Raw genomic sequence first — 17310 nt, 5'->3', positions numbered from 1 at the left:
CCTTTCCCTTCTCCAGGGGGTCTTCCCAACCCAGGGATCGAACCCAGGTCTCCCATATCGCAGGCAGATTCTTTACCAGCTGAGCCACAAGGGAAGCCACAAGGAAAATTAATGGTAACTAGTAATTATAAAATTGAGATAAAAACATTTGTATTAGTAAGATTAAACATAGAGATCATGTGAAATGTCATGAATAAATGGTGATTGGAAGAAACGATCACTGTTACAATGGTGAGTTGAAATTATTTTTTGATCTTCAGTAAGAAAGGAAAAAAGTGCAATGAAGGAAAAGGAGAGTTGGCCAGGTGTCAAATGTCTGAGAGTGAGGAAAGTTGAGGATGAGGAATGCTGAAGAGTTTCCATAGAACAACTCTCCAGAGAGAACTTTCCTAATACCAGACCTCATGATACTTAAACCCAAAGGCTTGTACTGGGGCCTTTGCTAGGTGAGATGGTAAGTCATTAACTCAAATAACAAACTTAGAGACTGAACAATTTTAAAAAGCACTTATGTACCATAAGGTGTCTCCCCAAGGGAAGAGTTCTTACAGATTTATGAAAATGGAGCTGCCCAGAGGCATGTGTCTTTGAAGTTACAGGTGAAAATGCATTTTTCACCCCTTCTATCACCAAAGGCCACTAAAACTAGTATGAGCTGAGAATGCAGGAAGGAGTAGTACTCTGTTTGAAGTCTCTTTTTTGCCTGTGACCTGAGATGAGTGAAGTAAGTTGTAATCAATCTCTTAATCAGAATTTCTGTCTAGTTAAGCCTTTCACTTACTTGCTGTGGATCTTGCTTTTAAATAATCTGTTGAGGGAATTCCCTGGCAGGCCAGTGGTTAGAGCTCGCTTCCACTGCCCCCAGGTTCAGTCCCTGGTTGGGGAACTAAGATCCCACAAGCCACGCCCTCCACAACCCCCCATCTCCCCCAGAAAAAAAAAAGCCATTGACAGTCAGATACTAGTTAGGTTAGAAATAAAATTTCCAGGAACAGTGAGTTAGAGTAGAATTTCCTGAGTACATGATGTGAAACTTGCTGATGTCTATATAATCTTTTTCAAAAATTTTAAATAAAAATATTTCTGACTGTTGTTGATAGCGAAGTGAAGAACTGTTTTACCTTAGCACACTTGATTAATTGACTCTTACTTAGTTTTTCTTATTTTTTTCACAAAAGATTTATGAGTTGGACATTGAAATAAGGAGGTATGAGATTGGAAAATAATAATGTTGAACAGTCAAAGGTTATTTAGATTAGTCCCTTCTTTTTATAGAAAAGGAAACTGATGTCTGGAGAGGTAAGTGACCGCATGTTGGTAAAGGAGAAGCTTTCGGTTGGTTGGGTATTCTTTTTTTTATTTTATTTTATTTATTTATTTATTTATTTTTTATTTTACTTTACAGTTCTGTATTGGTTTTGCCATACATTGACATGAATCCACCACGGGTGTACATGCGTTCCCAAACATGAACCCCCCTCCCATCCCCCTCCCCACAACATCTCTCTGGGTCATCCCCGTGCACCAGCCCCAAGCATGCTGTATCCTGCATCGGACATAGACTGGCGATTCGACTCTCACATGATATTATACATGTTTCAATGCCATTCTCCCAAATCATCTCACTCTCTCCCTCTCCCTCTCAGTCCAAAAGTCCGCTATACACATCTGTGTCTTTTTTGCTGTCCTGCATACAGGGTCATCATTGCCATCTTTCTAAATTCCATATATATGTGTTAGTATACTGTATTGGTGTTTTTCTTTCTGGCTTACTTCACTCTGTATAATCGGCTCCAGTTTCATCCATCTCATCAGAACTGATTCAAATGTATTCTTGGTTGGGTATTCTTTTCACCCTGTCTTTAGTTTGAACTGTGTAGTAATGGCACATCTCAAAGCTTGGTGGATGTTCGTGGGTTTGTTTTTTTTCTCTGTTGAGAACCAGCTTTAAAGGATTGCTTTTGATCATTTGATCATGTTACATTTTTAGTTTGTTTTAAAGTAAGTCATGGAACAGCTCTCACATGTGTTTAGTGTGGCTTCTTTACAGCATCCTATTGCTGTCTTTTTCCCACTTGTGAAGTAGGATGAAAAACATGTTAGTAGCTTACTCTGCTATATAAAAGACAAGTGTTTTGGATCCTAATTCTTTCTGATCTAAAGACCTGAGTAAAGTGAAATGCAGTTTTATGTAGGGGCTTTGGACTTAAATTCTCATTTAAGGTAAAATCCTGTGTAGTCAAAATTACCTGTGAAAAAGTGGTTTAGGAAGGCACCAGTTTGAAAACTGGTTAACCGACGTACTGTTTTTCAGTTCTCACAAGCTAATGTTTTCCCCAGCTGTTAGTACAGGTGACTTTTTTTTTTCTGGAGTCGTAATCTCGAAGGGTGACTGGACTTTGGATTGACTGAGGAACAGCAGAGTCAGTCTCCATTACCTCCTCACTCTGGGACAAGGATGTGAGGGCAAGCATCCTACCACCGTTATTTAGAGTGTTTTTCTTTTTTCTTGCAGCACAGATAATTGGATTGATGTAATTAAATCCATGTGTGATGTGATTCTACAGTGTGAATAATAGAGAAAGAAATTAGATGCTTTAGAAAATCTGTTTCCCTAGGGTCATACTGGGTGTTTTATACCACACACTAGCATAATTAAGGGCTAAGGAATAAAGTTGGGATTATTGGGGCACTGTTGGTACTTTTTGTAATTTTAGGTGGATATTCAGCTACTTTCAGTGTTTTTAAGAGTGAATGTCACCTTACTGGGAGCAAGATTTGCATTATCTTGAAACAACTATAAGTTAATATTTTCCATGAAGCTAAAGTATTTGAACTTAATGTCACTCTGGGGGTAGCACAGTAAGAAGACCCCATTCTTTAAAGAAATGTCATGGTGTCTAAAGATATAACAGTCATATGCCTCAGTAGAGGGCATGGTATATTGGTTAAAATGTGACCTCAGAACCTTATACATATAAGAGATTTTGAATTCCAGCCTCATTGCTTAACTACCTCTGTAGTTAAGTAGTTTTTAGTTTCTTCATTTGCTGAATGGAGATAATAAAACCTAGAGAGTTCTGAGGGTAAGAGGCCCAATAATTGGTAAATTACTATTGTTAGTTTAATAATATTTAACATAGTCAAAACAGGTCGCACTGTGTGTGTCTCTCTGTGTGTGTGATGAGTGTGTGGATTGTGATTGAGGATTGTTTTTTTCAACTAGAGTAGCAGACCATAATGATACACTGTTTAATTCAGGCTTTTCATAGGAAAAATACCATGATTTTGCGTCTTTGGTAGCAACATCCTAAAAAGTGTTAATTTTATGTGTCTCTTATACATTTGATGTATATTTTTATCTTGATGTTACTGGGTGTGTCTTCAGACTCTTGCCCCCCCCCCCCCAATCCTCTGTATTACTGTTACCTTTTTTTTCCTTTCCCTGGCTACATTATAAAATTTAAAAATATGTTTATGTTTTCTTAGTAGGATTTTATGTTCCCTTATTTAGAAATTCTGATTAGTGAAATAAGTCTTCATCTTTTCTTTAAAAAGAGGGCTTGACATTTGTTTAACTTCTGTGGCCTTTGGATTGATTTTGTTAAAATATGAGTCACTGGTTCTTGGACCAAATATTTTTTCCTTACTATTTTTATTATATCCCCAAGCACCAGAGTTCTTACTTGCCTGCTAATTATCATAATATAATTCAGTTTACTAAGTAAAATGTAAATTACTACAGGCAGTGGCTTAAGTAGCACTTAATTACTTGAAAGACTAATCTAGCAAATTCTTAGTTAAAATAGATTTTTGTTTTATCTATTTGTTATTTACTTATTTTTATTTATTTTATTTATTTAATCTATTTTTATCTGAGTTCTTTTGATGTGAAAATATACTTGTTATAATCCACAGGTATTTTCTGTTCAGTTTTTAGTGAGAAGAATAGAAAAACTGCTTAATTTTGTCAGGTTCAAAAGCATCTTAATGTGTTTTTTCCCCAAATCCTTTCTCTGCATCCCATAGTGAATGACCTTTCTGCATGTTCTTTTGAAAGTTGTGGCAATTACCTCTTACTGTAGTGCATAAGAGTTGTGATTTTATAGGCTGTAAGGAAGGAGGCTGGGTTAGGGCTTCTTAGTTGAGCCCTGAGATTGTGTTAGCATATCTAACTGTTGGATACTTTGTTAGATCCTGTTGGTGCCCAGCACAGGACTGAATGTTGGGTATACACTGATAAGTGAGTTCTGCCTTCTTAGAAGTACACAGTCTAACAAGGGAACTCAAAACTGCTGCATTGCACCCCATTCACATTGTCTCCTTTGGGAACGTGGGCCCCTCCTCATGGCCTTGGGTCTCTTTCAGTTGAGAGAAGTTCAGAAGCTTCATTACATACAAGTTAATCCGTAACTTTATCAAACAAGGTCTTTCATCATAATTTGATTCTGTGCCATCTTTTAAAGCTCCATTGCCAACCATTCCTCAGAGGCCATCCTGCTCCAGCTAGTTCAGGCAACGTGTATTCCCTGACATTTTCTCAGAGTTCTCACCTTAGTACTTATGCATGTGGTAATTTCTCTACTTGGATTCCATCCCTCTCTCAATTCCGTCTTGTCTTTGTACGGCTTGTTTGCCTGATGAACTTCAGGTCATCAGGTCTTAGACAAGGGAGAGCTAGCTCTTCTCTGCAGGCTTCTCCGTCCCCTTCACACCTCTTCCTCCCTCCCTGTGCCCCTCCCTGCTCTCAGTGCTCCCGTGATGCATACTTTACTGCAGTGTGCAACCACTTGGTGTGATATGTTTGTTTGCTTACTTACTTGTCTAACCTAGATTTGGCTTCTTGAGGTTAGAAATGTAATCTTTGTAATCTCCAGAATGTAGCACGTACTTGGCATGTGTGGACATGACATTCCAACAAATGACTTTTTATGAAATAAGAAGTAGTGATCAACCATAATGATTCTTGCTGGAATGCTAATGTAATATTATTAGATTTATTTTGAAATATTAGAGTACTTTGGCAAAATCTTGGTGTTCTCAATTTGCCTTTCCCTAAATCAAACAATTGGTCTGGGGTTAGATTTCAAGATACTAATATTTGGTTAGGATAAAGGCCCTGTTTTAAGTTCATTGATGAACATGTTGGGAGACTTCCTGTCCATAATAACAAAAAATTGACCATCAGTGGTCTCTAAAACAGAAACAGAGCTTTTCAGTCCAAGAGGAATGGGTGATCCATGGGGTTGCCACAGCGCCAGCTCCATCTGCCGCCGCCAGCAGCACCCCTGCTGCTCCTGGGCGGGAGTGGATGAAATGACTATGGGGAGACCCTTCAGGGAAACTCAGTCAGAAGTACTCTTGACTCTTACAGGAACCAGCCTCTCTGCGTGCTAGAACCACAATGCCCGCTCCATACTTTAAAAAAGAAAAATTTCGTTACTTAGAGATTCATCAAAGCTTCCTAGAGAAGGTCGTTGACCATGGTCTGGAAGACTAGCAGGAGGTCTTCCGCCAGACTAAGGTAGGTAGGGGAGGGCATTCTTTGCGGAAGGAACAACGTATATAAAGGAATGGAATGAGGAATCAGCAGGGCTCTTAGAGGAACTGCAAGCTGTGTTCTGTATAGACTGGATTAAGGTTTGTAGGAGGTGAATAATAACCATTGTTGACTGGAGGATGATGTTGACAGCTACGCAGGGCCAGGTTCCGAAGGATTATTGTCTTCGAATTAGTTGTGACTTTGTCTTGGAGCCCTGTCGGGCCTCTTCTGCCCCAGTTTCCCATGGAGGGCAAACACATAGTAGTGTTGTGTGTTGTAAACTTTCCAAAGACTTGCTAGTAAAAAGGCTGCTGCACTTTGTTTAATTCAGTACTTTTCTTCAATTTATATGAGCAGGCAATGCCTTTAAAATTTTGGAGGGACTTTTTATCAATTGGGAAATGCTACTGCAGACAATAGGAAGCTCTGGCAATTTTAAACAAAGAGAAATGATCCTTTCTGGTTCTTCTGTTGATTTGAATGAGGGAGACTGGAGAGGGCTCTGGACCCGAGCTGAGGCATGCCCGTGCAGATAGGGGAGGTGGGTATGAGAAAAGCAGAGATGATAAGGCAGAGCCCAGATGGATATAGAAGGTGTGGGCTAGGTAGGAGTCTAGGATGACTTCCAAATTCCTGGCATGGCTTTTGAGGCAGGGGCTATCTTATGTTAAAGGAGTGGAGGGGAGCTAGTAGAGGTGGCAGCAAGTGGGAGAGCAGGTTTTTGGAAGACGAAACAAAACGTGGTCAGTGGATGTTTGACTGTGGGTCTGGGAGAGAGCAGTGCTGACAGTACTGATAGGTGGTTGCCACAGTCGATGGGACAGTGGTATCACCCTTTGCCCCTGACAGAAGCATAGAGAATAGTAATGGCTAAGAAGTGGGCAGAGGAAGTGGAGGCTTGGGGAATCTTAATAGTTAAGAAGTGGGCAGAGGAAGTGGAGGCTTGGTCACCTGGCTACCTGCCCCATGGCCCAGGCTAGTGTGACAGGAAGTAGAATCCAGCTGCATTGTGGCAGGTAACAAGGTCAGTTGTGCTCTGTCTCAGGAACTTGGTCACTGTTTTCCGTATGTGTTGCTTCCAGATGAATTTTTGGAAAATGGATGGTGCTATCTACATGACATCCCTTAATTTGTTGGTAAGGCTTTTCGATATAAAGTCATTCCATGCTTGGCCTTCTAGGGAAAGTGCAAAATGCTAATCTTAGTTAAGTGAAGATTATTTTCCTTCAGTTTTTAAAAGACAATATTGGTTGAAAACTGGTAAATAAAGTAGATAATACCAGTTAAAAAATATTTTGTAAACTAAAAATCCTTCTACAAATGTCAGTCAATAGTACCCAAACACATTGATTTTTTTTCTTTAATCCTGAATAGTGGATTACAGAATGACCATAGGAAATGAGGAAGTTTAGATTTCTGTGATAGTTGTGCCTTAAGTAAGGCCATTATCCTCTCCAACAGAAATTTAAAGTTCCATATTATTGAAGTATTCGTTGAATGCAGAGATAAGGGCTTTGTACTTGCTTTCTGCGCTGAGTCAACTTGGGTAGGTTTCAAATTGGAGAAAAGAGAGTAAAGTGGGTTTTCCCACATTCACATAATTGAAAAAAGCTGATCCAAGTGCCTATCAGTTGTAGTTGTAAATGTGCAGCATTGGACTTTTTGTACAGAATGATTTTCTGGTGATTTTGTGCTTCTTTGTGGTTGAGTCTTTATAACGTTTCGAAGAATGAAATGTGAGCCATACTGTAGTATAGATCATGAGTAAATTTTATTTTCTTACAAGCATAATATAGTAATCCTGAAGTGAACTGCTGAGTTAATGAAGAAAAATTATTTGGAGTTTGTTGTTATAAGAAAAATGAACAAATCTGTAGTCCATGTGTGACTCCTTAACATACTGAAGATTTAGAAGTATAATCTGGAAAGTTCTCCTGTTCACCCCTCTTTTTTTTTTTTCTCTCTACTCTGCCCCCGCCCCTTTCTAATCCTAGTTCTTCCTTTCCACTCTGCTGCCCTATTTTGATACTTTTATGTGCGAATGATCACTTTATGTGTTAATATTCAACTACAGTGTATCTTTTGGAATACTTTTAATCATCAACTTAAACTGAGCCTTGTAGTGCCAGTAATGCACTTCACTCAGCTGAAATGACAATGCTATAAACACTACAGCCCTGGGATTTCTTTGGTGGGAATGACGCTAAAGCTGAAACTCCAGTACTTTGGCCACCTCATGCGAAGAGTTGACTCGTTGGAGAAGACTCTGATGCTGGGAGGGATTGGGGGCAGGAGGAGAAGGGGATGACAGAGGATGAGATGGCTGGATGGCATCCCTGACTCGATGGACCTGAGTCTGAGTGAACTCTAGGAGGTGGTGATGGACAGGGAGGCCTGGCGTGCTGGAACTCGTGGGGTTGCAGAGTCAGACACGACTGAGCGACTGAACTGAACTGATGAACACTGTCCTAGGAGCATGCATTGATGGCTGCATCACTGGGGTTAACTGTCAACTGCAACAGTGACATCTAAGCCATATCCCAGTTGTAACTATGCTAAAATGTGAAAGATCAGTCTTAGAATTAACGTGTCTAGATTTCAAAGACTACCTTTTAAACTGCTGATTGAAATGTCAAATAAGCTATTAGGGATTTGGATTAAAAACATTACAGTTTAGAAGAAATAGTTACTAATTTGCATTAAAATAGAAGAAACATCCATGTATATATTGCTTAATGAAAACCTTTACTGCACCTCTATAAAGTAACTTTTTAAAATTGAAGTATAGTTGATATGCAATATTATGTAAGTTACACGTGTAAAATAATAGTGATTCACAATTTTAAAGATTAGGCTTCATTTATAGTTATCATAAAGTATTGGTTGTATTCCCTGTTTTGTACAATATATCCTTGTAACTCACTCTATACGTAATAGTTTGTACCATTTAATCCCTTAACCCTAAAAGTCTAACTTTTCGTTTGGGGAATTAGACTCAAACAGTTTGATTTATTTACCTAGTTGTTATTAGAACTCTTGATTTGTCAGTTCCTGTTGTATCAAATGCCCGTGCTCTACAGTTTCTTCTGTGAGTGTTTAAAATACTCTCGTTAGTTTCAACTAGGTTTTTTGTTTGTAAGTACTCAGTCTCACTCCCAAAGGAAAAAAAAGTCCAAAACTTTTATATTCTGTTTCAGAAGTCTAACAATGCAGAGAGGACTTTGAAGAAAGGGTTTGTGGTAACATACACATATAGGTACATGTGTGATTTCTAATTGGGATTGTTGGATCAGAGTATGTTGAAGGTTTAAGTTTTTGTATATAGTCAGTTGATTTTCCAAAAAGCTAGTACAGTTTCACTCTTAGCAGCAATGTATAAAGGTGCTTTTTGTTGTTGTTGTTGTTGCCAGTTTAATAGATAATTTTATCACATAACTTCATACTTTACCTTATCTTGTTCTCCAGTAGGATCATGAGCTCTTTAACTGTTACTGTTTTCCCTCCTCCCTGGTTCTACAACATTGTACCCTAAATTCTAGTTTCAGACAAGTGTGAATTTGGGAGTCTGTATGAAGGGAATAATATCTGCCTTCCCCTCCCCATTATCATCTGTTTTGTGTTTATTGTGATGTCTTATTTTCATGAGACACATGAAACAGAAGTTCTATTATGAGCAGCTCCTACTTTGTCATATTAGTATTTGCATTGGTACTAAAAGCGTATAAAATTTCTTACCTTTACTCATACTTACTTAATCAGTGGTTGCCTTGTCAAAGTTGTGAAAGCTGTCAGTCTTTCTTACCAGTGTTGGAGCACCACCTAATGGTAAAAGAGTGCAACAGCGGATTATATACACCGGCAATAGCTCAGGTCAAAAACTCATGGTTGGAATGAATCGTGATTTATTACAACCGTCTCATTTTAGTGGAGAAATTGAAACCAAGATGGGTGAAGAAACTTGCGAAATAGTTCATGTGGAGTTAGTCAACATTTAAGAACAAGTTAAAGCTGACTCTTGAGTTCTGTACTCTTCTTTCTGTTTTTTTTTTTTTTTGTATTTTGGGATCATGTTGTATATCTCTTACTGTTCTAATATAGTAACGAACATGGCATATATGCTCACTTAAGATTTATAGATGAATTAGTTTGATAAAATAATTTAGAATTTGCTGTTGCTTATGCTGTATCTTTGGTTAGTACTTTTCCTCAGTGGAGCCAAAATATGGAAGAAATAGAAAAATAAAATAATAAAAAAAGTAAAAGAGCCAGCTGTAGCTTTTTGAAATATATTTGTTAAGGGAGGCTTCAAATGGCTACTTTACCATGTCTGGGGTAAAATAACAGTGAGAGAGGGTGCTAGTCAGGCACAGAGTGGAATGCTTTAATAGAGACCATTGGAGGTTCCCATAGGTTCAGGCCCACAGGTGGCCATGTGTGGTATATTTAGAATTCTGTACATATGCTCAGTCTTTCATCTTTCTCTCCTTATCTATTTAAAAATATTATTGCGCATAGATGGTAGGAGCATTCAAAGAGTACTGAAGTCTCCTCCCTTCCCATCCTGACACACTAGCTACGTCACCCATTTACAGTCTGTTCAGCCTTTTGTTTTAGAGGTGGGTGCCAGTTTTCTTTTGAGGCCTTTTTGGTTCTGCCAGTTTTGAATATTCACTCTTTAGGACTGGTCTTAACCACAGTGAGCCTTTCTACTAATAAGGTTTTGAAATAAATCTAGCAATCAAAGTACTTTCAAAACTCTCCTTGAGTAGGGAGTTTTAGAAAGTTGAATACATGAGGAAGATTTAAGGGGAAGTATAAAAGTGTTAAGATCAGAGTAACTTGAATAAATGAAAAAAATCTCATATTAAGTAGACAAACTTAATTATTTAATTATGCAAACTTAGTTATGATGTATGTAAATGATTAATTTTACTCATTTCCTTTTTAAATTAAAAGAATGAAAATAAAGCATAGATGCTATTTGTCAGTTCAAAAGTGCCTTCTCCCAGTTTGTACTGATTAAATACTATACAGTTGACTGTAATACTCAAAGCCATTATGTTGTGTAATGATAGTCTTACCAGATGGAGTTTCTCTGAATAAATGGGTTTCTTTCTTTCTTTAAATAGTGTATATAATAAAAAATGATTAAAATGTATGCACATATGCTATAGTGCAGGTTAAGTTAGAACTCTTACTGTTCTTAAATTGACCCTAAGACAGAAAATTGGATTACCTTTCCTAATTATAACTTATTTTGTTAAGCTATTACATTGTTTTGTAACTTACAAAAAAATGAATTATACAAAGACTGCACTTTGCAAATGTAAATACAGTTTTGGTTTGGTGTATATTGGATACAATGGTCTTCCTTAAGCCTAAACACAGAAACAAAAGCATGTATTATAAGAGAAAGTTCAAGATGGGAAGTGATAAAATGGGTATTGAGTAGAGCTTTGTTAAAATTTAGCTGGTATCCTTGTAAAATTTCCATGTATTCACTAAATTATATTATGTCATTCTTATTGTTAGGAGCTGACTTGAGTGTTAAGTTTTACCTTTTTCACAATTTTGTTACTGCAGTTGGGAGATTGAGACTTTTTTATTCTTTTTACACAAATATTTGTATAGATATTAAAATTAAAGTTGTGCAGTGAGTAAAGATTTCATGTTTGTTAGGGCACATTTTATTTCAATTGACTGCTGCACATTTTATTTCAGTAGAACTGTTTTTGAATTGCAGAAGGTATCTTAATTGCTGAGGATGCTACACATTTGACAATGAAATAATACTCAGAATGCTGGCTATGCTGTTTATTCTCTAGGATTTTTATGACACCTTTTGCTTTATGCTCTTGAAAGATGTATTTATCAAATCTTTATTTAACATGAGTAGGTATGTTTAATTCTCAGGAAAAAGAATCTAGAACTACAGAATAAAGTAGGATGATTTATTTTGTTTTTCAACAATACAAGGTAGCCCAAAAGTTTAGTGCAGTTTTAATGTTAAGACTTCAAAAGTACGTGTTTACAAACTTATGAAGCGCATCATTTGAGAACTTTTAAACTCTTAATTTTGTGAACATTAAATAGTATGTTTTTATTTCTTTTAACTCCAGTCTCCCTGAAGGTCACAAATACCACCTGAAGTAAAAAATTAAAAATATTTATTCAGAATATAGTTTGCTTGAGGTTTTACTTGAGTGGCAGATCATTAATGAAATCACCTTGTAAAATTATCTACTTTGGAATTTTAGGCAGGTACATATCCTCAAAGAAAACCTGCCACACATACTGTTATAATATTGTTACGTATATATTCTCGAGGCACATACATATCCTCAAAGAAAACCCTCCACACATACTCTTATAATATTGTTACAGCTCATGTGGAATTCAGGTTTGAAGCAAAGATACCTTAAGTTTCGGGATATCTGTTCTTGTTGAGGCCAACTCATCCTGTTTTAGGAAATGAGATCTGACTCTTATTCTAGATTTAATACTGTACATTAGTAGAAAAAAGTTAACTTTCACAAAAATTAGATTTAGTGAGTTTTATCCTTGATAGCTTCATTTTGTCCTGTGCTTCTGTTCTTACTCAACACAAAAAAATCAGGTTCATTGTAAATGCAAGGAAGGGTTTGGTTAAGCACAATAGCCTATAAGCTGCTTGCTGTTTAGATAACATCAAGGCTCGTCATGCACTGTGGAATTGGGACTTCAGTAACTAGCTAGATGCGATTTATTCAGATACTAGGAGCTCTTCAGTGGCAGTCAGATGGCAGAAGGTGTATCTTCTGAAAATCCACTTAAAATTGGTACATTAAAAAATTCTGAATTTTAGTGTCTTAGTCATTTTGAAAACAGTTCAAAAAGAACTCAAGTACGTGGCAGGAAATTCTCATTTGAATGAATTTTTATGTGTAGTTTTATTGTTTTTGTTAAGAGCTGGCTTTTGAAAGTTCTGCTAATATCACAGTTGGAAGGAATGATGATATAGTGCTATTGGTAAGAAAAATTTCTTTGTTTTTTATGATCTAGAAATTGACTTGATTAAAAAACACATGCACTCAAACCACCAGAAGTTATACTTCTGTAAGTCAGTGGATTTTAGAAGTTTGATCTTAAAGCTTTAAATATTTAATTGGATAATTAGTAGACTAGTGCTTAACATGTATTTTCACCTTTATAAGTAATATATTTTGAAATGCTTATGTAGATTTTTATCTTCATAGATATGTCATAGAAATGTTAAGGGATTTCTATTTATGTACATGTTTTTAAAATGTAAATATATATTTTCAGCATGTTTATGTTCAAATGTAAGCTGTTGCAGTTATCTCACTGGGTTTTACTAAAAGTTTATGTGAAAAGTGAAATATTGGTAATTTCCTTTGAAGTATAATATATCTAGAGAGAATAGTAATTGGTGACTTTTAGAGAAACTTTCAATTTGAATTACTTAAATTATTTTTATTATTTCAACTTTGGTAAAACTTGGTAAGACATAAGAACTTTGCCTTAAAAAGTAAGTTAAATTTCAGAGAAATAACACTTGTAAGATGAGTAATGAGGTAATGTGGTTAAGAATTATGTTTAAACAAGTGGGAATTCAGATTGTTCTAAGCAGTGCATCATGTAATAGCTCATTTAAGTATTTTTGCTGTGGTCATATGAGACGAAAATGTAGTTATCTTAGACTAATGTGTACTCTCTCAAGAGATATTTTATATAGTTATGAGTATATGAAATTAATGAAAACATTGATTTTTTAATGGTAATTCTTTTTCTAAAATTATAAAAGCATGCTTATTTATCTACAAATATATTCTGTGTTGAAAAATCAGAACTTATGTAAGTGAAGAAGTGCATCTGTGTGTAGGCAGAAGTGAAGGGGGAGTAGAGTCAAAACCCAGGAGTAAGAGTCTATGGATAAGACCTGATACATAGTATGTTGAATCAGTAGATTTAGAGGCAGAGTCCTCAGGATCTTATCCCTTGGTGCCAGGAATGACTGTTCTCTGAAAGTTTTCTTCTATTTTCACCTCAGATGGGCGGCATTTTTTAAAAAATTATTTTATTCAAGTATGGTTGATTTACAATGTTGTGTTAATTTCTGCTGTATAGCAAAGTGATTCAGTTATTCACACACACACATATACATTCTTTTTCACATTCTTTTCCTCTATGGTTTATCACAAGATATTGAATATAGTTCCCTGTGTTATACAGTAGGTCTTTGTTGTTTATCCATTGTATATCTGATAGTTTGTATCTTCTAATCCCAAACTCCCAATCCATCTTTTATACGTATTAAAAAGTAGAAAGAACAGAATAGTATCATTATTAAAGAGTAGAATAATTAGTATAATGAACTCTAATGGACCATCATTCAGCTTTTAAGTGAGCTTTAGCAGTTATCAACTCATGGCCATTCCCTGGTCCATAATACTTTAAAAGAAAAAAATGTTTTTTGGAAGTAAGTTCAGACCTGCAAAAAAGTTGGTATGTTTGTATAAAGTTGGTTGTTGGTTCCTTGATTCTCCTTCTGATATCTGCATAATCTAAAGTGGTGTCTCCTGCCATAGTGTTAATATTCATAATTTGTACCCCCTCGCCCCCACATGCAACTAGAAATGATAATTTTATTGATGTCAAAGAACCAGCTTCTTTTCTTTAATTTCATTTTATTTCTTCTCTAAATTTTAGTCTTTCTCTTAATTGCTTACACTGGGTATTCCTTGCCATTCTTTTCCTGCTTTCTTAAGAACCTTATAAGAGAGTGCTTTCATTTCTCAGTGTTGTTTGTGCCGTTGTTGTATATAATTACCCACATAGTTACCATTTCTGGGGTTCTTCAGTCCTTTGTAGAGATCTGTATTACCAACAGTTATCTTTTTTACCCCCTGTGTCTGAGGACTTCCTTTAACTTTTTATAGTGTAGGTTCGCTGTTGGTGAATTTTTACCAGCTTTTATATCTGAGAAAGACTTAGTTCAACTTTGATTTTGGAAGATATTTTTCTGCTGGGTATAGAATTCTCTTCATAATTTCTTTTTCTTAATACTTCAAAGATCTTGCTCTTTTTACCTGCATTGTTTTTAGCAAGAAATTTAATGTCATTTAAAATTTATTTTCATCACAATTTTGAGCAGTTTGATGATGATATGCCTTGATGTAATTTCTTAATGTTTTTGCTTAGTGTTGTATGAACTTCTTGGATCTGTGGGTTTATAGCTTTTCATATAATCTGGAAATTTTGGGGCCATTATAGAATTACATATTTTTTGTTCCTTTCTACCTTATGTGCATATCAGAGTACTTGAGGTTGTTTCACAGCTTACTGATGCTGTTATGTTAGCTTTTTTCCCCCTCCTTAGTCTGTTTTTTTCCTCTCAGTTTTAAATTTTGGATATTTCTGTTACTTTGTCTTCAAGTTCATTGATTCTTTTTTTCCCGTGTAATATCTAATTTGCTGTTAATTCCATCTAGTATATTTTTCATCTCAGACATTATACTTTCTATTTTGTGTTCAGTTTGATTATTTTTTATATCTTTCATGTGTCTGTTTCACATGATTAGTCTTTCCTCTTGTGTTTTGAACATGTGGACTACAGTTACAGCAGTTTTAACGGCCTTGTCTACCAGTTCTGTTGTCTCTCAGTTCTAGGTCCTCTTTGGTCCATTGGTTTTTCTCATTATGGGATGTCTCTTTTTGGTTCTTTGGTTCTCTTTGGTTCTTTGTTAGGTTTCAGTTGGATAGCAGACATGGTACTAGATAGTTTGCGTTCCTGTAAATCTCCTTGGACTATGTTCTGTGAAGCATTTACTTGGAAACAATTTTATTCTTTCAAGTCCTAGAAGTTTTGTTTGGCAGGACCAGAGTAGCTTTTAGTTTGGGGCTAATTTGAACCTACTACTGAAGCAAAGTGAAAGTCGCTCAGTCGCGACTTTCTGAGAAAAGTCATACTCTCAATCTGACTCTTTGTGACCCCATGGAATTCTCCAGGTGAGAAAACTGGAGTGGGTAGCATTTCCATTCTCCAGGGGATCTTCCCAGCCAGGTCTCCCTCGTTGCAGGCAGATTCTTTACCAACTGACCTACCAGGGAAGCCCACTGAAGCAAAATCCTCTGGGTCCTCCTGATTCCATGCAACTAATGAGGTTTCCCACTGTGGTTGGTGGGAACAGGTACTCTCCCCCGTGTGAACCTGATGCATTCTTCCCCTAAAACCTTTTGAATGGCTTTCTCCTGGTCTTGGTAGTTTCCTCACACAGAAGTGCTGATCAGTATTCAGTTGAAGACTTGAGAAGAATCCCCACTTTGCAAATTTTTAGTGTTCATTCTCTGTACACACCTCTTCTCTGGTAATCTGCCTTGCAAACCCAGTCACTTTGGCACGTCTCTTCAACTTGGTTGATTGCTGGGCTCCCCCTAGGTTCCCTGTCCTACCTTTTTTTGTGTGTGGCATCCTGTAATTACTCAGTGTGTAAACTGGGACAATTATAGAGCTCACCTAGATACTTGCCATTTTTATATCAGTTTCTTCCGTTGAGTGAAACAATTGTCAACAGTTGAAAGAAACGGTGACACAGTTGAAAGTGACAGAGGTTTTTTCTTGGCTCCAAAATCACTGCAGACAGTGACTGCAGCCATGAAATAAAAGATGTTTGCTCCTTGGAAGAAAAGCTATGACCAACCTAGACAGCGTATGAAAAAGCAGAGACATTACTTTGCTGACAAAGGTCCGTCTAGTCAGAGCTATAGTTTTTCCAGTGGTCCTGTATGGATGTGACAGTTGGACCATGAAGAAAGCTGAACTCTGAAGAATTGATGCTTTTGAACTGTGGTAATGGAGAAGACTCTTGAGAGTCCCTTGGACTGCAAGAAGATACAACTAGTCAATCCTAAAGGAAATCAACCCTGAGTATTCATTGGAAGGACTGATGCTGAAACTGAAGCTCCAGTACTTTGGCCACCTGATAAAAAGAGCTGACTCATTTGAAAAGACCCTGATGCTGGGAAAGATTGAAAGCGAGAGGAGAAAGAAATGACAGAGGATGAGATGGTTGGATGGTATCACCGATTTGATGGACATGAGTTTGAGCAAGGTCCAGGAGATGGTGAAGGACAGGGAAGTCTGACGTGTTGCAGTTCATGGGTTCGCAAAGACTTGGACATGTCTGAATGCCTAAACAACTTTGGTTGACGTCCAGTTCCTTGAAAACTATATAGTTTTAGATCTTTTATTAATTTTGTTATTTTATTGGGTTGGCAAAAAAGTTCATTTGGGTTTTCCATAATATCTTACGGGAAAACCCAAATGAACTTTCTGGCCAACCCAGTAGTTAGGATGGCTAGTCTGGTCTGTGTTTTTACATCTTGTTTGGAAGCAGAACACTCTTCCATTTAAGTATTTGAATAAGTTCTTCCCCTCAAGAAGCATATTTCAGGTGGTGATGGGAATTGGGGGTGAGAATTATATGTTTTGGTTGTTAAAAATGACTCTGGGAAATCCTGAGTGATGATCCTGAGATTCAGGCCAGGATTTAAGGAAGGAGCACAGATTAAAGGGTAAGAACCCCAGATTGGATTCTTTAGTGGGGACAGTGTCAGAGCAGAGTTCCTTTGCCTTAAGCTTTGAAGGTAGGCATGTGTACGTTTGAAACCTTGCAGGATTGGACTAAACCTTACAGGCTCAGGCAGCAACAGCTGACCTTTTCTGCATGGAAAGAGGTTGGATTTGCTCATTCTGCATGTAATCTATG

General features: G+C 36.8%; 1 protein-coding gene across 4 annotated transcripts in view; it reads left to right on the top strand.

The window, feature by feature from the left end:
* ATP13A3 (ATPase 13A3) overlaps positions 1-17310 on the top strand; it is a 78930-nt gene that overhangs the window by 3577 nt on the left and 58043 nt on the right. The window contains exon 1 of one of the 4 annotated variants that reach the window (XM_040267616.1): positions 12307-12550. The exons of the other annotated variants lie outside the window; for them this stretch is intronic. The gene's annotated coding sequence lies outside the window, so the exon portion shown is untranslated. Of the gene's footprint in view, positions 1-12306; positions 12551-17310 lie in introns of those variants that run through there. 4 annotated transcript variants of the gene reach the window in all.

The sequence above is a fragment of the Oryx dammah genome, unplaced genomic scaffold (assembly GCF_014754425.2).
Source record: "Oryx dammah isolate SB20612 unplaced genomic scaffold, SCBI_Odam_1.1 HiC_scaffold_2, whole genome shotgun sequence".
In the NCBI taxonomy this organism is placed as follows: Eukaryota; Metazoa; Chordata; class Mammalia; order Artiodactyla; family Bovidae; genus Oryx; species Oryx dammah.
The sequence above is the reverse complement of the archived record's forward strand: the minus strand, read 5'-3'. Positions and strand labels throughout refer to the sequence as shown.